Below are 24,417 nucleotides of genomic sequence, written 5' to 3' on the forward strand. Positions count from 1 at the left end.
TCTTTATTCTTGTCTGTTATTTAAAAATCTTCCATCGGCAGCTAAAAGATTTTTCTGTTCCTCAATTTCCCTGGGAGCTTCCATTATTTGCAGCAAAACAAACTTCATAAAGATTTAAACAGACTGAAGGAGGACAAAAGTAAAGAGGCAATAATTAATTTCCGAAATAGGGTGAAACTGGCGAGATCATTGTATAAATGTTTCGAAAATTATGTAAAAACCAGAAGTTTCTTATCGACAAAGCGAATATTGAAACATGGGATGAAGCAACAGAACGAAAATTTAAATATGCTACCAGCAGCAACATAAAATAACTATAAAATAAAGAATAAGGCTTGTAAACTGTATCGAATGAAATGAAGAAAGAACGACTGTATGCATGAAGTTAATATCAGGTGATTGGAACTCGTTTATTAAAAATCTATTCACTCAAAAAAAGTAGGATTTTTTATTAATGTATAAAATTCATATGCCAAAGAAGCCTGTTAAATATGAATTAATGCTGTAAAAGGAAAAAAAAATTAACATTTCAGAGACAGTGGTTTCACCAAAACTTTTTTGCATACTCCCAAATAAAGGTATTATCCTCATGCTTTAGACAGAAACTCTGGATCTTCGAAAAGGCCATATAAACCTTGAAAGCACAAATGTTTGATTTAAAAGTCTCAAGCATGAGCGTTTTGTGCTTCTTAGTAAGATGAAGAAAAAAGTATACATTCTGAATGTCACTTTTTTCGAACCGATTGGAACCAAAATGTGACTCTACACTACAAAAGCTCTATTTTTAAAAATTGTTCAATTAGTTGAAAATGGACTTTTTATAAAAAACTTGCTGTATTTCAATATCGTGGTTACTAGTGATAAGATTTCAACTTCAAGATCAATGGACTTTGGATTCGAGAGAAATTAAAAACTAATATCCGCTATATATGTGAACTTAATGAACATATACAATAGTCCACTTGTGAAACACATACATCCTCTTATATATTTGAAGTGGCCTGAAAGGGAGGTAAATCCCGAAATCTAATCCTGGTCATCAGACCACTTGTTGAAGTTAAACCGAATGTTTAATGGAAATGGAAGACTTAGCTAATTAAACTTACTTTATATACATACATTCTTCACATTATAATAGGTTTTTTTCTAAGTTATTTATCGGTCCGTATTTGAGAGAAAGAAAATGAATATTCTTTTCAAGTATTCTGATGCCTTAATATGCCTTCAATTATTCTGATGCTTATATTTTCAATTCTGGAATGCATACATTCTTCACATTATTATGTGTTTTCTCAAAGTTATTTATTGGCGCATATTTCAGAGTAGAAAAATAATGAAAATTCTTCTCAATTATTCTGAAGCCTATAATATGCTTTATATTATTCTGATGCCTACAATATGCCTTGTATTATTCTGATGCCTACAATATGCCTTGTATTATTCTGATGCCTATAATATGCCTTGTATTATTCTGATGCCTATAATATGCCTTGTATTATTCTGATGCCTATAATATGCCTTGTATTATTCTGATGCCTATAACATGCCTTGTATTAGCCTTGTATTATTCTGATGCCTATAATATGCCTTGTATTATTCTGATGCCTATAATATGCCTTGTATTATTCTGATGCCTATAATATGCCTTGTATTATTCTGATGCCTATAATATGCCTTGTATTATTCTGATGCCTATAATATGCCTTGTATTATTCTGATGCCTATAATATGCCTTGTATTATTCTGATGCCTATAATATGCCTTGTATTATTCTGATGCCTATAATATGCCTTGTATTATTCTGATGCCTATAATATGCCTTGTATTATTCTGATGCCTATAATATGCCTTGTATTATTCTGATGCGTATAATTTGCCTTATATTATTCTGATGCCTATAACATGCTTTATATTATTCCAATGCCTATACTATGCTTTATATTATTCCGATGCCTATAATATGCTTTATATTATTCTGATGCCTATAATATGCTTTATATTATTCTGATGCCTATATTTGTAATTCTGAAATGCATATATTCTTCACATTATTATCTGTTTGCTCAAAGTTATTTATCGGCACGTATTTGAGAGAAAAAAACTGAATTCTTATACTCATCCATTTTCATGTGCTGCTGTATGTTTAACACAAATTGCATGGCAAAATATCTAAATTATTTTTCGCTTTAAAAAAAAGAATGCAGTAAAGAATATACTTTCTTAGCCAATATATGATTCCCTCTAGAACATTAGCCATCATTAACAAAAACTTCATGACAAGATTTGGCCTTCAAGGTTAATAAAATTTGCAATTTACAATTTTTTTAAATCGCTTTAAATCTGATTTTGATCTCTTTCGAAATCTACCTAAAAAAAGAATAAATCCAAATCCACTGCATTTTAAACTTCACAATTTTTAACTAATATAATCAATGCTAACTTACAAAAATAGTAACGTAATTATTTCTCACAAGGGACGCATATTTGTAAAAATTATCCATTAAAAAATATAAGGCGTTACTATAAAAAAAAACAGTTTCATCACGGCGTTTATTATTCACTCATAAATGTCCGAAATTCGTTAATTTCCCCCACTGCCTGCTCAATCCGATTCGTCCTACTCTTTGATCACGTGACATTCGGCGGAATGTTACCGGAACAAAGGAGAGGGCGTGTCCATTTGCCCAAATCCGGGACAATTCCCCGGACACTCGTTGGGACCGAACCTAATGGATCACACACCGCTGGAGGATAATGCGATCCCTGATTTAAACTGTCCTGGGAGACTCTTCCCGGGGCGCACCTAATCAGAAGGCGATTTAAAATTGTATATCTAGTTGTGTTTTTGAAAAATGGGCCCCTGATGGAGTTATGAAACGATAATCATCGTCTTTGCGTGGGAGAAGATTTTGCTATTGGGTCAGGAACAAAAATTTGACTTGAAACTTCTTGGAATTTTTTTAATCATTCCTCTGAATTGCATCTCAAATTAACAATAACCGGAGGTTTAGTTTTTTTATTATTATTAATATCTCATTTTAATTTAACACTAACGCATTTGGGAAAGAACATCGTAATATTAAACTACAATCAGAAAACCAACACGATCATGTAGCTGGCACTCTACAAACTTACGCACTACACCAGTGAGAAGGCATTTGGCTCTGATGGGTTTAACATGCGCCAGACCAGCTTATACGGCGAATCCTTTGTGGTATCGGATTTCGAAACTGGAACCATCTAGGTTCCGAAGCGAGATATTACCACCAGATCACTGTGGCCTTCCACGCAATAATTTGAAAGCTTCTAATGACAGCTTCACTCTTGAGTAACATATTCAAAATTCTATTCATGCTTAGGGTTAAAATTTTAATCAAGAATAACTCCTTCGGAGACTTGCTATATACTCACCTTGTTAATAGCATTAATTAAGCAATGTCAACAAATACTTTCTTGTAATCCACATATTATCATACCATGAAAGTACTACTTCAATTTCTTAATAGATTTTCTTTGTTATTCTCTAATTATATAACTTTTATTTCTGAAAACCACTAAATACCTGGCATTTGTGGAATTGATATTCTAATTTTTTTATTGAATTAGATGCTATACCTGCATTTGCTCTGGAGCTCTTATCTATAATAATTTTAATGCAAAATAACTTTTGAATAAAATATTGTAATATACAAAATGTTTATAAATTAAATTAATTAAAATGTAAAAACCAATTGAAGCAGAAGATTTTAAAAATCGCTTATAGCTAATCTTCCCATAAGTTATTAATATTGCTTAATAAGTGCAGCAAATTTTATTCAAAAATATTGAAATACAAGAAGGATTTTGAAGAATGTAAACCATTTAATTAAATAATTAATTTTTCATTAATAAGAAATTAATCCGAATCTATATCCGTTTCCGCTTCAAATTATTAATCGTTGGTTTTTAAATTTTCCCTTACAAATTCCTTCTATTAATATGTTCGGGAAACAAATTTTTGTATGTTTTCTTGCTCTTAAACGATAAAAAATATTTCATTTACCCGCTAACACTTTGCTTTCATTTACATTTGAACGAATGATTTACACTTGCTTTTAAGCATTGTTGCATTGTTAGTTAAAGACTTAAAAAAAGGGTAGAAATGTATCAAAATAAAATAAAAAATTTTGAAAAATAATGTAGGAGGATTCAAAATAGAATAAAAAGAAGCAAAATTTTGAATAATTTTTAATTAATTGAATATTTAACTAATTTTTGTGCTTTGAAAAGATTATAGTATCCTTTCTCTTATGTATTATACAAAGTTAAATTTTATGGAATTTGGCTGAGTTGTTAAAGAGGAAATGTAAAACATACATATATACATATATTTATACAATAGCCACAATGAATTTTAGTTATATTTAGATTATAGAGTCCTTGAATGATTTAATTTCAACTTAGAAGTTTATTATTTTAAATATATAGATTCAACTACTGCACTGAATACCATAGCATGATAAAGTTCTAATTCGTCTTCTTCATATTTTTTATAAAAATACTACTTAATATTACAGAAATTATAATGTACATGCAAAGAATATATATTTAATGTTGGGACAATGCCATTAGGTGTAGATGTAGTTACTAAAAAAATGATATGTAAAATATTCTTAAAAATTCTTTAAAATATTTATTAAAATGAGATAAAAAATGGTATGAAAATAAAATCGGTATCACTATTATAGAAAAATTGATTTTTTTTTTTTAAATTTTAAAGTGGTGTAAAATGATTTCTATACAATAATATTGTTACGTATTGGGTGAAAGATCGAACAAACTGACGAAACACAAAACACTGACGAACTGTATGGGGAAAACTTTTGTAGTAACCGGAAGCATACAATAATAAACACCCGAAGCACTAATAGCAAATTCTCAGATCAGCTCTCCAAGAGAAACTACTCGTCTGTCCAATTCAACTTCTCACATCGCCGCTAACACCGACTCGTCTCCGCTCTGTTTCTCGGGTTTTTTTTCTCCATGATACGACTTCGAGTGTTCTAGAACAAACGTTGGAATTCAAGTCTTAATGAGTGGTAGAGATTCTCGAATAATCTAGGTCCTACATTTTTATCGTCAAGTTCGGGGATCAATGACCCAGCATCTATTAAACATCTGTTATATCTGTAAAACTACATACATTTTCAAAATATTTACTGTGCTGAGAAGCAATATTACAACATTGCTACTGATTTTTTAAAATTAAAAATATTGTTAAAGTAGGGAGTTAATTTAGTTAGTCAGTTTATATTTAGTTTGGGAAAAAACGTGGACACATATTTCAACATTTTTATCGAAAAAAATGACGAGAACGGCAACCCATTCTCCAAACTTCATCATCATACCAATGGAAGGACATTCGGCTCTGACGGATTTAGCGCGCATCAAACCCCTTTAAGCATTTCGGAGGAATTGAATTGAAGCATATAAAATTTTGAAGAACCCTTTGTTGGTAAATACAATACTTATTTCCTTAAAAGGCATGTGTCACTTAAGTAATTTCATAACTAATATTCCATATGAAACCCTAAAGTTTGTCCTGAACAATGTTTTGAACCATTTTTGCATCTTACATAGCGAATCACACATGATACAATTTACTGATTTTCATTTTATTTAAGGAATCGTGTGGAAAATAGTTTCACTAAAAAGTGACTATCGCTTCACACATATGTATATGATTTAGTCGCGAAAATAGATTATAGCCGATTTTGACGACCAGTTGGGCGACTAAGAATATTTATTGTATTTAATTTAAAATAAATTTTTTTAAACAAAATTTTATGTCCATGGATTTTCTCGGAAAACCATTTTTACCTATTTAATTTAACTATTTTAAATTGTAATAAATATTAAAATTTTACAATTTTAATAATCTTATACGTATTTTGTTTATTGTCCGCCTGAATTTTCTCAACAGAATCAAGTTCTATGGTCTTATATTACCAATTTGGTTAATCCGTATTTTAATTGCTAATTGCAGTTGAATATACTGTAACTTCACTTTCTCATAACTCGTGCAAACTACGCCGATTATAAGCAGAATTATTTTTCCATAGCTTTCCATGGAAGAAAATCGCATAATTAAATATTTAAAGAAGGAGTGAAAACTCTTTCAATTTCATCACAACAATATAACCAATTAATCAAAAGTATACAAAAAAAAGTACTAAAATTCAGGAAAATAAGGCATTGCAATTAGATTTATATCAATAAAAAGATAATTTCTAGAAATTTTAAAACAGCTTAAAATTTATATTTGTACAATAAAGTTGTCAGAAATTATTGTGAGGAAAAACAACAAAATCAAACTTTATTTTTATTTAATGAAATTTTCTAAAAATCGCTCCGAGCTACACATTCCCGCCCGTCAATGCTTATTTTGCTACTGAAAAAAAAAATCGTTTGATGGGTATACGGTAAGTTATCTCACTGTCTCTCCGACCCGCACGAAAGCACACGGATAAAGAAAAATGAATGACCGGACCACTGCAACAGCAACTAAGGGCCATCACCGGCCACGGTACAACCCTTCCCGAAGGAAGTAAGTCCCGTCATCGATGGGAGGAGCCAGATCCCCTTTGTATACCCTCCAGTGTGGCGAGATCCAACCACCATACCGGAAGCCTCTCATCCTCTTTTCGAGTAGCCCCCCTGGGAATTGGTGGGTATACGGTAAAAAAGGCAATAAGCTCCATAAGGAGTTGATGACGCTTTATTCTGCATGGAAACCAGCATATACAGTCGAAGTTGCGCACTAAGCAGCAATTCGTTAGTAAACAATCGCAAAAGAACAACGAATATTCTAGAAGAAACGTCGTAATTCGAGACATAATGCCATTATTCTTGAATATTCGGGAATCTTCATTTTTATCAACATATTCGTCATGAAATTTGTCACAAAACCCGAGACTCACTCATCCGGCATCCATTCAGTATATTTTCGTATTATCTGTAATACTCTCTTCCTTACTATGAAGCTAACTGTGCAGGGAAGTAATATTACAGAATCATAACAATTTGTATCAAATTTGATAGCTTTAAGTCAAACTGTTTGGCCTATAGGATCCAATATACATACACATGCGCATACCTTTATTAGTTTTGAGGCATGTATTTTATACTTAATTCTACTTAAATTATAAATTACTTCTAAATATATCTATACTTATAATAAAGCTCAATGTGTGTGTGTGTGTGTGTGTGTGTGTGTGTGTGTGTGTGTGTGTGTGTGTGTGTGTGTGTGTGTGTGTTGGCGCTCTATAGGCCAGGTCATTTGACATACAGCTATCAAATTTGGTACATGTATACCTTAGAGGTCGGGAATGTGCACCTGGGGTCCCTTTTTTTGAAATTTTAATTATTAATTAAAAACTAACTTTTCCTCCAAAAAAAATCTTCCATTTTCCCCACCGCCAAATGAGTAAGGCCTTCAGTTTCTTTTTTCTCCCAACAGTAATGAGGCTAGGGTTAACATTTTTCGGCGGATTATTTTAAACGATTCTGTTTATTTTCTTAATGTTTTATGCATTTAAAATTAAACATTGTTAATTAATCCATGTTTCAGATTCATTCTGAAGTACTTTTGAATTAAAATAACACAGAATAAAGGAAATTAAAAATGTATAATCTGCATAGCGTTACCGCAACTGGCGTAAAAAAATTCACGCATTTGCGTTACCTAACTGGCGAAAGAAAATTCACGCATGCGCATTGTTCTGATTGTTGTCATGACAACCACTTTCAACGGATGATTTAAATTATTTTTAGGTTAGTTGCATGCGTTTGTAAGTAAATTGTATTTATGTTAGTTATATTTTTTTTGTATATGCTTATAGTTTTAAGTACATCGTTTTTTAAGTAGTTTTTTCAAACCTGTTTTAGACCGATTATTTTAAACGATTCATTTTATTTTCTTAGTGTTTGATGCATTTAAAATTAAACATTGTTAATGAATCGATCTGTTCATGAGGAATCTGAGAAAATTTTGTTGAAAATTCTTGAGATATTACATAAATTAAGAAAGATATTCTTTAGTGCCCATAAAGTTTAAACGCTCAGTGACTCTATTATCAATAATCATATTATTAAAAAAAATGCTTTGTTTCAGTAAAAAATATTATTATATTAATTGCAGATTAATCATTTACACTTTAATTTAAAGCATAAATTCTACGAGGGATAACAGAAAATTAGAGAGATACATATCACGTTATGACTGAAGGCCTTTATAATATTATGAGTGAATTATATGACTATCAAAATTTGAAGTTTTAAAATATTTTGCTGAAGAATCTATTAAAGTTGGAATTGCATAAAATATTTAATTATTAAAATTTTAACGAACATTAAGATTGGCGAACCGGCTGGTCGCCAAAGGCGGCTAGTATTCAATATGTCGATAACCTTAATAAATAGTATCAACAGAATGAAGAACAGTCATTGATTGACAGCTCTTGCTTAAAATGATGTACGAGCAAGTGCTTAAGATTTCGACTACAAATTCAGCAAACCAGGCTTCAAAAATTTACTGAACAACTTCAACGATATTAATAGAACTAAAAATCAACGGGTTTGGAATATCATTCTTTAATGAATTCTCTAATCACTCTCTTATTTACAAATCAAACAAGATGCAATCCCACATATGCCTTCTAGTTTTACAAGGGCAGAAACCAAACAACTCGATGTTCCACAGTTTGCTACCTGGAAAAGTATGTCTGTTACAGACAGATGGTCGGTAAGTTGATAGGGAAGGACAACGCAGATCAACAAGTTATACACTAGAGAGGCAGTGGTAAAGGGTGCTCTATGCAACGAATGAATATGCAAAGATTAACCAGCGGCAATGGTCTCCCTAAAACTTTCTCGCATACTCTCTAATAAAAATGTTATTCCAGAGAACTTTTATAGCATGGCGTACAATAGGTATGAAATATTAACCTTTAGCGTGAACATGGCATTTTTACTGAATCTATCGTATCATCCTTGGCAACTCGGCAAATAACAGTTAATAGTATCCGATAATGGCATTTGTATTTTAGACTCGTTTTTCCACCGATTGAAACAGAAATTTAACACAAAACTACTCTTGTAGTCACAAGATACCACGCCAAATTTGATATGTTCAAGTCATTGTGATTTTGAGTTATCGCGTTTACATATTTTTAAAAATACAGACCGACAGATGGTCAATCTGTAGTTACCAAAATTTGATAGCTATAGATTTTAATTCTTCGCATCGAGTTTTATCTGTCTAGCTCGCTCCATTTTGTAATTATCGTGTTAAAGTACATTCAAATAGCCGGACGGACAGACTTCCTCTGAACAGACTTTCCTAAGGATTTGGTACAAATATACAAATTTGGTGTAAAAACCACATACCAAATTTCAACAATGCAGCTTAAAGCGTTTTTGAGTTATTTTTGTCACAGACAGACGGACAAAAGTATGTTTTTCGAACTCAGGGTGGTTTAAAACGTGGAGATTGGTCAAAATCAGGATGTTCAAACTTTTTGACGATTATTATATTTGCTCTATAGAACGTATATGAGAAAATAAAAATCATTATAAATGCAATTAATTTTAATAGATTGATAAAATATTTATATCTATTTCTGAAAATAGCAACTTTCTATTAATACGGGCGACTTTTTTTTTTTTTTTTTTTTAGCAAAGCTAAGGGCCGCGGTGGCCTGGTGGTAAGGTCTCGGCTTCGGAACCGGAGGGTTTCAGGTTCGTGACCCGATTCAACCGAAGAACCGTCGTGTAAGGGGGTCTGTTGCACGTTAAATCCGTCATGACCAAACGTCCTCCCGCTGGTGTGGTGTGGTGTGGTGTGGTGTGGAGAGGGGGGTGCCAGCTCAGGTGTCGTCCTCGTCATCTGACCGTGGTTCAAAATTATGAAGTCCGTCCCAAAATAGCCCTAGTGTTGTTTCAAACGGGGCGTTAATATAACCAAACCAATTTAGCAAAGCTAAAAATTAGAGCTATTTTAAAGAAAGAACCTCCCCCCCCCCAGATAATAATAATAACTAAAGAACGCTTTGACCATGAAATTTCTACAAGTAAAATCGTTAAAAAATTTAAATGTCTTTGTATCCATTATTTATTTATAGAGTTATACATTTATTATTGGATACTAGTAATATGCGTGGAATTGGGTGAAAGCTATTGAATTATAAAAATATTTCAAATACTCTTTTATAAAGTTGTATTGAATTGCATGCATATAAAAATAACACTAAATCCCCAGCAAATGTATAATATTACACAACACAAATTGTAATAAATTAAACATAATAAATAACTACATTATCTATTAACTATATAACTATACTGTAATAACATAATCTATTTCGACGCAAAGTTGCGCAATATTACTCCAATTGCGTCATTGTGGTTTCAATATGAATTCCCCATTATTGTAAGCACCAACAAAAGGCCATATCTGTCAAAGCAATCATCGATTACGTTTACAGTTCATCCATTTCCTTTCTATGATCCAATTCCCTTAGTTCATTCATAAGGAGATAAACAACACACTGAAAAAAAAAAGCGCCGCCTTATCGTCGAACCTTTTCCATCAAACAATGAACATTGTTACCTCCCTACTCCGATATCAGTAACCAACTGGTACATTTCGATTCTTAGATTCAATATCTGACTAACACCCACCTCTTCCAAGATACCCTTTTCCGATGAAAAATGTACGTTCGATTGAAGTTCTTAGAATAAAATGCGTCAGTTCAATTGCATAAAGATATATAGTCCTCATTAAATGTTAAAGGGAATAAGATAAATTTGTGTTGGACACAATACTTTAACCCTTTAAAGGGTCATTTTTTTTTCTAGTCACGTTATGTTAAAATATTTTTAGGCTTGAAATTAGAATAAGAAAAGGGATTCATTTAGCTTATTAGATAAATTGATTAATTAATTCATTTGGTTAATTAATAATTAAGTATCAAATCAAGACACATCGTTTTATGTAAAATAAAAAACTAAAGCATCTAAGTTTCTGCCTTTCTAAAGAAATTTGTCAGAACTTATGCCAACCTACATAAATTCATACGAAGATTGATAAATTTGGTGGGAAGCGCACTTCCCACAGCCCTAGAAAGGGTTAAATTGGGCTAATACTGGATTTTTTAAAATATTATTCGGTTCTAAATATTTTTTATTGCAGAAGATTTATACTTGAATGCGTTATCTATACTAATAATAAAGATGAATACATGTGTGTATATACGTATGTTTGAGTGTGTGTTTTAGTGTTCTACAGGCCAGATGGTTTGACCCACAACTATTAGAAGTGGCTTGAAAGGATGGGATTGTACATTTAAGTACTTTAAATATAATTTCAATAAATTAAAAATCAAACGAAAGTTTTAAAATTTTCTACCATAACATCCAAAAATATTTGTGTTCTATATGAGAGGTGTATGAATGTGCCCCTCCCCCGTAAAAAGGGGTTGTGCAAGCGATGTGACATATGAAGTTGCTAAGTTGTACTCTTAGCCCTAGTTGGCAATCAAATTACGCAAAGCAATCATCGATTACGTTTATAGTTCATCCATTTCCTTTCTACGATCCAATTCCCTTAGTTCATTCATAAGGAGATAAACAACACACTGGAAAAAAAAAAAAAAAAAGCGCCACCTTATCGTCGAACCTTTTCCATCAAACAATGAGCATTGTTACCTCCCTACTCCGATATCAGTAACCAGCTGGTGCATTTCAATTCTTAGATTGAATTCTCGATATCTGACTAACACCCACCTCTTCCAAAGATACCCTTTTCCAATGAAAAATGTACGTTCGATTGAAGTTCTTAGAATAAAAAGCGTTAGTTCGATTGCATAAAGATATATAGTCATCATTAAATGTTAAAGGGAATAAGATAAATTTGTGTTGGACACAATACTTTAACCCTTTAAAGGATCATTTTTTTTCTAGTCATGTTAAAATATTTTCAGGCTTGAAATTAGAATAAGAAAAGAGATTCATTTAGCTTATTAGATAAATTTAATTTGATTAATTAATTAATTTGGTTAATTAATAATTAAGCAACAAATCAAGACGCATCATTTTGTGTAAAATAAGAACTAAAGCATCTAAGTTTCTGTCTTTCTAAAAAAATATGTCAAAACTTATGCCAACCTACATAAATTCATACGAAGATTGATAAATTTGGTGGGAAGCGCACTTCCCACGGCCTTAGAAAAGGTTAAATTGAGCTAATACTGAATTTTTTAAAATATTATTCGAATCTAAATATTTTTTATTGCAGAAGATTTATACTTGAATGCGTTATCTATACTAATAATAAAGATGAATACATGTGTGTATATACGTATGTTTGAGTGTGTGTTTTAGTGTTCTACAGGCCAGATGGTTTGACCCACAACTATTAGAAGTGGTTTGAAAGGATGGGATGGTACATTTAAGTACTTTAAATATAATTTCAATAAATTAAAAATCAAACGAAAATTTTAAAATTTTCTACCATAACATCCAAAAATATTTGTGTTCTATATGAGAGGTGTATGAATGTGCCCCCCCCCCCCCGTAAAAAGGGGTTGTGCAAGCGAATGTGGCATATGAAGTTGCTAAGTTGTACTCTTAGCCCTAGTTGGCGCTACTGAAAAAAAAAAAAAAAAAAAAAAAAAAAAAAAAGAGAGAGAGAGACGTCACTCGGCTTAAATCGCTGACATATAACTGTCAGCGGGCTTGTAAAGTGCCATAAGTCACAACACACATAACATATTTTTAATGTAGAAACTAATTTTATATAAATAATTTAATGAACACAATTCTTTTTTTTTTCTTTTCTTATATTGCTGTACTTGAATAAATGCCTTTGGACCCTTCTCACATGTAATCTCTGGTAAATGAATCTAATTGGATACTTTTAATCCTTTTAGGCACTATTAAATAACTAAAACCAATTTAAAAAATTCCAAGAGATAAAATAGAAATTTAAAGAAATAGTGACAAAATGGATCAGTCTTTTTATTACTTTATTTGAAAATCGTCTGCGTTTCATTTTAAAAGAATTAGTGGAAATTAAAGAATAAATTCCATTGAGAGGAATTTGGTGTCGCCAGGAAATTAAAATTTTGAATTTTTAATTGGTATTAAAATATTTCTAATGAAATAATTCGTTTCATATTTACAGCAAAAAACAGCACAATTTTAGTTTATTTATTAATTAAATGAATAATTAAATTTTGCACTTTGAAAAGTTGGCAGCATTCATTCTCTTAACTTAAAAAAAAATAACAAGTATACAAAATTGGTTGAAATAGGCTTAATCGTTTAGGAGAAAATGTGGAAATGGTATTGAAAGATTACAATAATTTATCTTTGCATCTTCTAGAAGGTTTTGGGATGCGCGAATGTTTTTGATGGCGCTTTGCAGGAGAGTCATTAGACATAATTTGGAAGATGTGTACAAGTACTTTAAAAAGATATTTTTCGAATTCAAATTAATTAAAAATTAGGCAAAAATATTTTTAAACTTTTTTTTGCTATAATTTTTGAAAATATTATAACAAATATTTTTTTTATTTATAAGCTTAAAATTTTAAAATTTTTCAAGAAATTTTTTCTGAATTTTAACAGTTACCTGAAGATAATTTTTGCATTCATTGATGCCTTATTCATAGTTTTGATGAAAGTGAAATCGTATTTATTATTTTATCAGATATTGAATAGCGACATTTTCTTCCCTTGTTAAAAGATAAAGAAGAAAGATTCTGCTAATAATCTAAGCATTTGCATGAATAATCAGAAGGTGAAGTTACATTACCACAAAAAGGCAATGTGCATTTTGTAATAGATTATTCAGATATTAAAACTGACTAAGATATCAGGGAACACGACTTCATCAGGTAAACTCCATCTTTTGTTGAGAGAATAATGGAGAGGGAATAAGAGATTTAATTTAATTCCAACAATATTTCAGATCAGAAAGCTACAAGAAAAACATACTTATACCACTTCAAAATGCAAGAAATAAATTTATCAATGAGATTAAATTTAATTTTTTATTTTCCATCACACAAAATTTTAACTTAAGACAGACCTCCAGGTTTTAAATTCCCCCGATCAAATATTATATTTTTGGAATTACGACCATTTATAAGTGAACTTAACACAGAAATGCGTTTAGCTACAAGGACGAAATTTGGTGTATGATCTCTAGTCCAAATTTGTAGATTTTTTTCAGATTTTTAGCAAAATCTATTCAGAGGAAATATGCGTCCTACTATCCGAATACTATAACTACAAAATAGAAAAAGCTAAATGGACAAACTTTTGGTATACAGATTTAGCATTTAAAGTGTATATCTGCGTCAACTTTGAACCATATACATCAAGGGGTTAATCATCTAACGGTCTGTACTTCGCATGCATGTGAACATGAAACCTCTATGTTTACTAATAATAAAGAAGAACGTGTATGTGTGCGTGCGTGCTTGCGTGTGCATGTGTGTGAGTATGTGACGGCGGCATGCAAAATATTTAACCTATAATGTTTGAGTAATCAGACAACAGTTTGAAACAAAGTGTATCAAACATGGCACATGTGTTTTGATGAATAAGAATTCATAGACGCTTCGTTTTTTCCCACAATAACTTTAAAAAAAATTGAAGTAAAAAAAGCTATTTTTGCATTATATTTATATTTAAAAAAATCCTCTAATTGTTTGCCGCATAAATGTTTTCTGTTTTTAATTAATTTTTAGAAGATTGTTTAAGCATATTTCACTAGATAATATATCCGGCGATGTTAAGGAATAAAATAATTTCATTTGCAATTTTTTAACATAGAAATTATTTTTCTATAAAATATTATATTACGTTTATTATCTTCAATTTTGTCTTTTCGCAGTATTATACAGTGTCTCACAAAAGTGATGGGGCACTTGTGCTTTACAAAAGGAAACTGTAATAAAATAAATTAAAAAAACATGTACACATTTTTTGTGGGTGTGTTTCATACTTAAATTTAGTAACAATTATTACATAACATACATTTTGAAAAAATATTAAAATATTAATTTAATAAAAATACAATTGTTTAGAACGGAGCAAAAAATAGCTCACATAAGTGATGGGACACCATTAGATATGCAACAAAAATCGTCTGAAATAAGCAATAAAAATATTTTTGGTGGTTTTATTTTTACTCAAAAGCAATTGGAAATAATTTATAAAATCGTCTGCAGTATTTCTCCCCAGTTTGTTTTGGAATTTTTTTGTTTTTTAGCTCTGTGCAGCCATGAATGCTAAACGAAAAGAAACTTCGCCTGAAATTCGAAAATTAGTTATTGATTTGCATGTTGAACGTGGAAAATCTATTAGAAAAACTGCTGACACAGTTAACTTGAGTCATTCAACAGTTTTCAATATCATTAAACGATATAAAAAGAATCATATTATTCAGGATAAAAGAAGACCTGGCCGACCATCAAAGCTATCCAATGGAATAAAGCGAATTATCGTTCGAAATATTCAAAAAAATCCAAGAAAGAGTGCTCCTAAAGTTGCTGCTGATTTACAAGCATTATATGGAATAATTGTTAATCCTGAGACTATTAGAAGCGTAATTCGATCTGCTGGATATCACGGTAGAGTAGTCAGGAAAAAATTCGTAAGTGAAAAGAATAGAAAACTCAGACTAGCTTTCGCAAAATCCAACATAAATAAGAATTCTGATTACTGGAATAAAGTTATATTTGCTGATGAGAATAAATTTAATATATTTGGTTCTGACGGTAGAATCTTGGTGTGGAGAAAACCCAGGTAAGAATTTCGCAAACAGAACTTGGTGCCAACAGTAAAACATGGTGGAGGAGGAGTTATGGTATGGGGGTGTATGTCGTCCGCTGCAGTTGGTAATCTTGTTTTTATTGACAGTATAATGGATCAGTACAAGTATATTGACATTTTAAAGCAAAATTTGAAATCTTCAGCACGAAAATTGAACCTTCATAACGATTTTAAATTCTACCAGGACAATGACCTCAAGCACACTGCTTTGAACGTTAGACTCCAGCTGCTGTATAAATGTCCTGAAATAATAAAAACACCACCCAATCTCCAGACTTAAATCCCATAGAGAATATTTGGCAAGAATTGGAATCAAGAATTCGCAAACACACCATTTCTTCAAAACAACAATTAAAATCGGTGCTTCAAGAAGAATGGGGTAAAATCACTCCAGAAATCACAAAAAAATGAGTCGAATCCATCCCAAGAAGATTAAATCATGTTTTAAAAGTAAAAGGAAATCGAACAAAATATTAAAACCTTTTAAAAAGTAAAATTTTTGGATAAATATTTGATGGAAAAGTAAATGTCCCATCACTTATGTGAGCCATGTTTTGCTCCGTTCTAAACAATTGTATTTTTATTAAATTAATATTTTAATATTTTGACAAAATGTATGTTATGTAATAATTGTTACTAACTTTAAATATGAAACACACCCAAAAAATTTTTGTACATAATTATTTATTTATTTTATTACAGTTTCCTTTTGTAAAGCACAAGTGTTCCATCACTTTTGTGAGACACTGTATCTACGAAATTGCATATCGGAACATTATAGTTTTCTGAATTAATTTTAATTTTAAACTTGCGGTTTTGAAGAATATGATATTGGTTTAACTATTGATATTGTTGAGAATTTTTTTTTTTTTTTTTTACTTCACTAGTCTGGTATGAGAGATAAAATTATGTTGGTTATACTTGCGATTATTGTTATTAAATGTAGTGCAATCCAGCATTCAGTAACATGATTGAAAGATATAAGATTTTGATTGAGAATGAACTTTTAATGATAATAAAAGTAATAAGAATTAAAATCATTTCCCAAAAATTATTACATCATATTTAATATTAGAAAATTCGAATCTCCATCAACTTGCATTTTGGCAATTGGCCAATTTAATGAAATCTGAAGTCGTATTACTATAATGAAGACATTTCTCATTAAGACTTTCCTTACAATACTCAACACTATGTATACGAGAATTTAAATTTAAAGAAATATTTTTAAAACTCATCTTTAAAGTATAATACAAAATAATTGCTTGTTATAGTTTGACTGACTTATAGAAACGACTATCTAATTTTTCTAAAAAGTTTTTGATTTTATTTCATTTATGACAATTACTATACTATTTTTTCTCTCTTGTACTAAAAACTATCCACCTTTTAACAATTCTTTATTTATTTATACGAATGAAACTTAATACAAATCATTTGATTTTTTTACGTCATTCATAAAATTGAACATTTATTTTGAAGAATCGTTTGGTGTCAACACAATTTATAGCATTAACCGAGAGTAAACATTTTAATGAATTACAGAAATTGACAAGTAGTTTTATTTTTTAATAGAATGATATAACTTTCATGTCATTCTGCCCCCCACCCCCACAATGAAAATAAGTAACATAATATTCAGATCCAAGAATATAATAATTACACATCTTAAAAAATTGTTTGGTTTTTTTTAATGGCTCTGATAAATGATTATACATCCTAAAATATCATTTGATTGTTATATATTTTATATAATATTTCTATTATAAATAATTGTTGGCATCAAGTTTACTTTATGTTGTTTATAATAATTCTAGAAATCTGTAAAAACCTTCAACGGCTATTATAAATATGTTGATCTTACCTGAATATCATGTTATTTTCGTTTCTTTCAACCAAAACCCTTCTTCGCTCTGTTATCAACTTATCATAAAAGCATCCAAGGACTCTACAGTCCTAGCACGAACTCAAACCAACAATTGTTTATGGGTTGTCATTGGATACAGCAGCGATGGAACACAAACTCGCAAGAGAAAAAACTTTTCATTGAGCAGAAATGGAACATGCATTATCGTATTTGAATTCGGAATTTTCGTGACATGAAATTTCACGTGACCATCTTCACAAATTTCCTCTTGTTCTTTACATCATTTCGAACGTGGTCATTGATTTTTAAATAAAATAGATTATTCGAAAACATGCCCTATTACTGTTTGTTTTGAAAAATTTATGACTTTTTCGACTGGAAAGCAATTTAAATCTATAATTACTTCAGATAGATGATATTTTTTATTCAAGCGCTCCAAAAGAAGCAAATCATATGATTTCTAGTTTCCAATTATAGTTCGATTAATGAATAATCATCAATAAATAATAAATTTTAAGCTACAATCCCAAAATCTATTTATAAATTAGTATGTTTGAATATAATTTATTAACAGAAATCGAATACCTAACTAACGACTTAAATGTTTTGAAAGTGTTTTATGATTTTAAGTACTGCGTACGCGATTCAGTGTAGACATATCAACTCTAAAAATTGCATTTATGAACCGACGATATCTAATTTATCTATAAGATATTAATATTTGTTTATATAAGTACTTTACATTTTATTCACAAATTCTGATGCGAAAAAAAGTATGTTTTGAGACTCATTTATATAATATATTGATATAAAAAGTATGTCAAAATAAATAAAATCAATAATTGTTCCCTGTTTAAATTGTTATTCGTTTGCATTTAAACTTTTCTTTAGGTTTCTTTCTGAATTCTGCTTCTGTATTCTGGTAACAATCTACAATTAAATTAAAATTAATGAAAACGTATTAAAATAAATCGCTTGCTTTTAAATCTTTTATTTCAGTTTCTTCCTGAATTTTGCTATTAAGTTCTGGTAACAATTCTACAGTTCGATTAAAATTTATAAACACGTTGCCAAAACGAATTAAAAATAAATCGTTTCCTTTTATACTTTTATTTTAGTTTCTTCCTGAATTCTGCTATTATATTCTGGTAACAATTCTACAGTTCAATAAAAATTAATAAATAGTTGTCAAAACGTATTAAAATAAAGCAAAAATATAAAAATAAATAAGGAAGAGTATAGATAGAATAAAGATAAAAGGATAAATATAGAATAAAGATAGATATAGAATGTATAAAAGTAAAAGCAGAATAGTTGAAATTCCCACCGCTGCCTAGCAACAGAATATATATAAATTTCGAAATCGTCTGCATCTATTGAATTATTTATTAATTAAAAAAAACGAATATAAATGAAGATTTAAACTAAGCGGAAATTAAATTGGTATCATTGAAAAGGTAAAATTAGTTCATTTTAATTAATTGAATGTTTTATGAGGTTTCGCATTGTAAAAAGTTCACAATATGTTGCTGTTGTCTCAAAGAGTAACTAATCAAAGTTGGCTGAATCTGGCCCTGTTATTTAGTAGGAAATATGGAATATATCTATACAAACATAGTTACAATGACTTATTAAAAATATTTAATATTTGAAAGATATGAGTTCCTAATTTTAAGCAACAAGCAAAGATGTGCCAAAATGCAAGGGAGGGAATTCCTTGGATGTACCATTTTCAGCAAATATTTATCGGAGGAAATCTATTCGCGGAACAATTATCGTGGGCGTTGGTATTTCCCTTTGGGTATTTAATGAGGGATTTAGGGAATTGAGAAAGATAGCGTCGTAATTAAGGGCTGGCCAACGGAGATTAAAAACTTAACGCTAACACACGCTTTTCTCCAATATCGTCTTCTATGATCAGAAGGTGAATGATCTCATAAACGAGCGGAATATATTATGCTTGTGTTGGCCCAGGGTGGTTACTAACGATGAGAGTGCAAAAGACCCCATATCATTGTTTTTTACAATTTTGCTACAAAAAAAATGCATTATGATTTTATTTTTTTAAAAAAAAAATACGGATTTAAATAACAGCAAAAATATTCACGGAGGTTTCATAAATTCAAATTCACGCAAATGATCATTTTTTTAATAAATGAAAAACGAATAATAATAATAATAACTATTAATGTATGAAAAAAATAACTGTTCATTGACTCAAAAAGCAATTTTAATATTGCATTCTAAACATTTTGATTTCCAAAAAGAATTCTTAATACAACTACTGTTTACAAGAATTCATTTGCAGTTTTTATTATCGTTTGCATTCTGACAAAAAGAAAAAAAAAAAAATTGAGTTGAGGCTTCGAAATTGATTCGCATACGCTACATAAAAGATTATAAAGTTTTTTTGTTTGTTTGCTTTGATTTTTTATTCTTTTTAGGTATACGGTGCTATAAGGTATAAAATCAAAAATATAAATAGAAAATTAAAGATGGATTTGTCTTTAAATACGGAATTAAATGATTTACAATATGACACACCAAATATACATATATTTGAATAATATTACACGATTTGTGGACATTTCCATCCATTAATCCAAGGCAAATTCGTTAATTTAAGTCTCATTAAGTTAGCCAATGCCAATCACATAATTCATTCGAATTTTTTTTTCCAATATTTCAAATACCAGACATATAACATGCTTTTTTACTTTCTCAAATAAGTAGTACAGAGAAAGTATAGTCATTGTCGAAAAATCCAAACTCGAGATTTTTACGAATCTTCGAGTTTCAGATTTCCATAATCGTTTCGTTTTCGACCGTATTATTTAAACTCAAACTGGCATATGGCAAAATAAATTTCAGAAGTTGGCACGAAGAATATATTATTAAATGTCACCAAGATTATCTGCTGCTGTTAATCTCAAAATGTTATCAAAAACTCAATAACAAATTTAAAAAAATTTGTTTTGATATAAAAAAATTATTATTTTGCAAAAAAGGGAATTAACGAATTCTAAGAATTTAAACTTTACATTTAATCATCACAATTTAATGTGTAGCGCTCCTCACAATAAATAAAAATTGCTTTAAAGTATTTTATTTTTAATTAGAATTTTTTTTCGGCAATATTATAAATCATCCACTGTTTTTACGCCTCCTAAGTTCGCATATATTCATTTACCTTATTGCTAAATGTAAAATTTTTCCCTCTTCTTTCATTTTTCCTCTCACTCCTATTTTGGTTAAATAAATGCGTCCTAATGCATGCACAAAAGCTCGGAGCATTTTTGAATTTTAGGACGAACAGTGTCTATATTTTAAATATTAAAACTGTGTAACAAATTTCATTCATTTATCTCTCTTAGTTTTGCAGGTATCGAGTTAGCTTGTATTCAGAAAATAGGACGGACAAATTTCCTTTATTATCAAAATTCGACAGAAATCCACACATTTTAAGTGAAGATCATATACCAAATTTCACCTGTTTAACTCAAAGCGTTTTTGAGTTATGTTCTTAGACAGACAGACAATTTCCAAAATCACTTTTTCAGTCTCGGTGAGATTTTGAAGATTTGTTGACTCTTCTTTTCGAAAATCTTAATCGAAATTCTTATCGTATACATTTCGTTATCATCCTCTCGGCAAGTAAAATCGTCCAAAATTGATAGTTCCGGGTTCTTGAAAAGACCAATACACTGATATCTTGCCTTTGTTTGGTGCAACTAACGGAAAGCTTATAAATCGAATTCGTATTAGTCGGATTCTAATTTTATATATAGATACATATGAATTTTAGTTAATTAAAGATAAAGGCTAGGAAAACAGTTTTTTTGATGAATTGCCAGTTATAAAGAACGCATGTTTCATATAAACTCAGATAATAATTATAATTAAACAAAAATAAAAACATTGCACAAAATGGAGTTATATGTATTTAAATAGGCTAATAAAATCTAATAAACTCAAACACCCATTCAGTGACGTAGTTTTCCACCGAAAATTTCTTGAGTTTAAAAAATTATGTATCCGCAATTGGCAACCAGATATTTATGATTTAGTAACATCAAGCAAGAATGGCGCACTATATCTTATCATAAACAGAGGGAATAGTCTCTCGACATTTACGGATAAATTAAATCATAAATGACTTGAATTATATTTTAAATAATTTAACACTTTTAATGATTATAATGATCAAACTATTAAGAACAATATAATTTTTTTTCTGTTACTCAAAAGCAGTATATGTGTAATAGCACAAATTCTTTATCTGCACTATATTTGCTTGCATACCAATAGAAAAAGAAATCGATTACGACGGAATAGAAGACACAAAGTTATAATTTTGCGCACATTTGAAAGCCAATTTTTAAATTATAATATTGAATAAATAATTTTGCTGAAAAATAATGACTATTTATACAAATATTATCGTTATTTAATAGTCGTTATTTTTAAGCGGATCTGTTAATCTTCGTCAAATTGTTATTATATAATCTTCGTTAAATTATATAATAAAAATTTAACGAAGATAAACAAATTTTACATTTATGTGCATACCACTAAATATTATTGAATAGACGATGAATAGTACAATGAATAGACGATTTTTACTGAATAAACGATGCATAGTAGAAAAGTACTTATAGGCATTTTTCGACTAACCTGTTTTTCAAATGATAAACTTTTAGATCAGTATTTCGATTAACTAGTTATTTCTTTTTATACGTTATCGGCAAAGTATGAAATCCGGCAATATATAGAATGCCTAGGCATTATATATAATGCCTAAAACTAGCCGGCAATATATGAAGCGATTCATATTTCAAACACTCCCCTAATATTCTATAGAATGCCAAAAAAGAAACTAGTAAAGTATGAAATATATCTCCAATTCGTTTCAAATATCACTTTAATTTCGATTACTGTAATTCACTTTATGTCTTAAGAACATGGTTAGAATTGACAATATTCCTAACCAGAAATTTCTCTCCGGTCAGTTGCAATTGCTCAGACCTAAGGAAGCAGCCAAGGATTTGTCAAAGTGTCAAAATATGAAATGTCTTCGCGTGAAAAATGTACTTCAAGCTTACCATGTTTCGACAAGTAGGTTAATTTTAATTTCTTATTTTTTTTATAGGAAACTTTTATTTCCCTTAACAAGAAAGGCATAAATTTTGTTTTGTATAACTTTCATTTTTCTTTACGTATTTTGAAAAAAAAATTTAATGGCATTCTTTTAATATTTTTAGAATAACGTTTGAGACATGTACGTCATTTATATATAGTCTTATCAAGGATTTTTTTTCATACTTTGCCTAAATAGATTTTGTTCATTCTATAGAATGCCTAGATATTATATACAGTGTACGTATATAATACGAAAGTACGTAAAAAGTGTAAACGAAAGTACATGAAAGTACGTAATAATTCTCATATTTCATGTTTTCGCTAAAAACGTCAGACATTATATACAATGCCTAGGCATTCTATGGAACATATATAACGAATACCGACAACATATATAAAAAGTATTTACGTGTAATTTTAAAAATTTCGCCCATATTCTAATAAAATAAAAAAAAGATTTTTCCATATTTGCTTTTTTTTTAAATTCCTAACATAATTAAATTATCATAACATTTGGTAACTCTTTTTATAGGTATTTTTAACATCTATACTTTTTAGATTAAGCTTTTCAAAAGTTTATTTAAACTCGAAAAACCAATATTTTCAATTCCCACACCTCCTCCCTTTTATCAGGTAATGTATCAGCGTGCAATCTAAAACCCTGTTTTGAATACTCAACTCAAGAATTTAAACTAATAAAACTGCTGTTATGTATTTTTTCAATGTTGAACTACCACTCGACTGTTCAGAAAAAAGAATAATAAAAATAATAATAATAATAAATGATAATAAATAAATAAATAAGCTTACCTGACTAGCAGGAGGAAAAAGAAGAATTCAGACAAAAAAAGCCAATCTCGAAAACTTTTGCACCATACAATTCAAACGTCCTTTGCAAAATAAGATTTCAATAAAGATTTATTACGACTGTTTTTAAGATATCCGAAATGCAGCGTTAACACCTCCAAGAGAAAAAAAAAAAGATACTGTTGTTGAAAATGAGGTATAGGGAACGAGCACGAGTTCTATCGGAAGGCTTCACCTTATCTTTAGAGTAAAAGCGCCAAAGGTGTGTATGTAGGTAAAAAAGAAGGATTGCAGATAAGATTACTCAGGATTTCAAGCAAGTAGGAAAATTACCTTTAAAAATAATTGATCCATAAATACGTAAGTTTTCCTTATTCATTTCTGGATAAAAATTAGCTGGTTTAAATGGATGAAGAATTATGGATTGCCAATTCTAGCTCGTGATCATTTATTTACAGCTTACTGATTATGATAGCGTGTTGACATTTAAGATACTCAATATTATTAATGTCTGAATTTAAAATGACACTGATAAATAGTTTCTATCCAATAAATGGGGAAAAATCAATTTTCTTTTTTTTTAATTTTATAGTTTTATGAAGTAAACAAGGTTGGCATAGAGAATTTGTTTATTTTCCAGACTTGTTTAGTTTCAGTGTTAACTAAAAATAATTCAGAATAACAGCTAGAAAAAATTGTGGTTAATGTTGGAATAGCATGCA

General features: G+C 29.8%; 1 protein-coding gene across 1 annotated transcript in view; it reads right to left on the reverse strand.

Annotated features, from left to right (window-relative positions):
• The window catches only part of LOC129975206 (phospholipid-transporting ATPase ID-like), a 147,494-nt gene extending 123,554 nt beyond the window's left edge, over window positions 1-23,940 (reverse strand). The window contains exon 1 of the mRNA XM_056088193.1: window positions 23,699-23,940. The gene's annotated coding sequence lies outside the window, so the exon portion shown is untranslated. The remainder of the gene's footprint in view (window positions 1-23,698) is intronic.
• Between the last annotated feature and the right edge of the window lie 477 nt (window positions 23,941-24,417).

Source organism: Argiope bruennichi, chromosome 7 (assembly GCF_947563725.1).
Source record: "Argiope bruennichi chromosome 7, qqArgBrue1.1, whole genome shotgun sequence".
NCBI classification, from domain to species: Eukaryota; Metazoa; Arthropoda; class Arachnida; order Araneae; family Araneidae; genus Argiope; species Argiope bruennichi.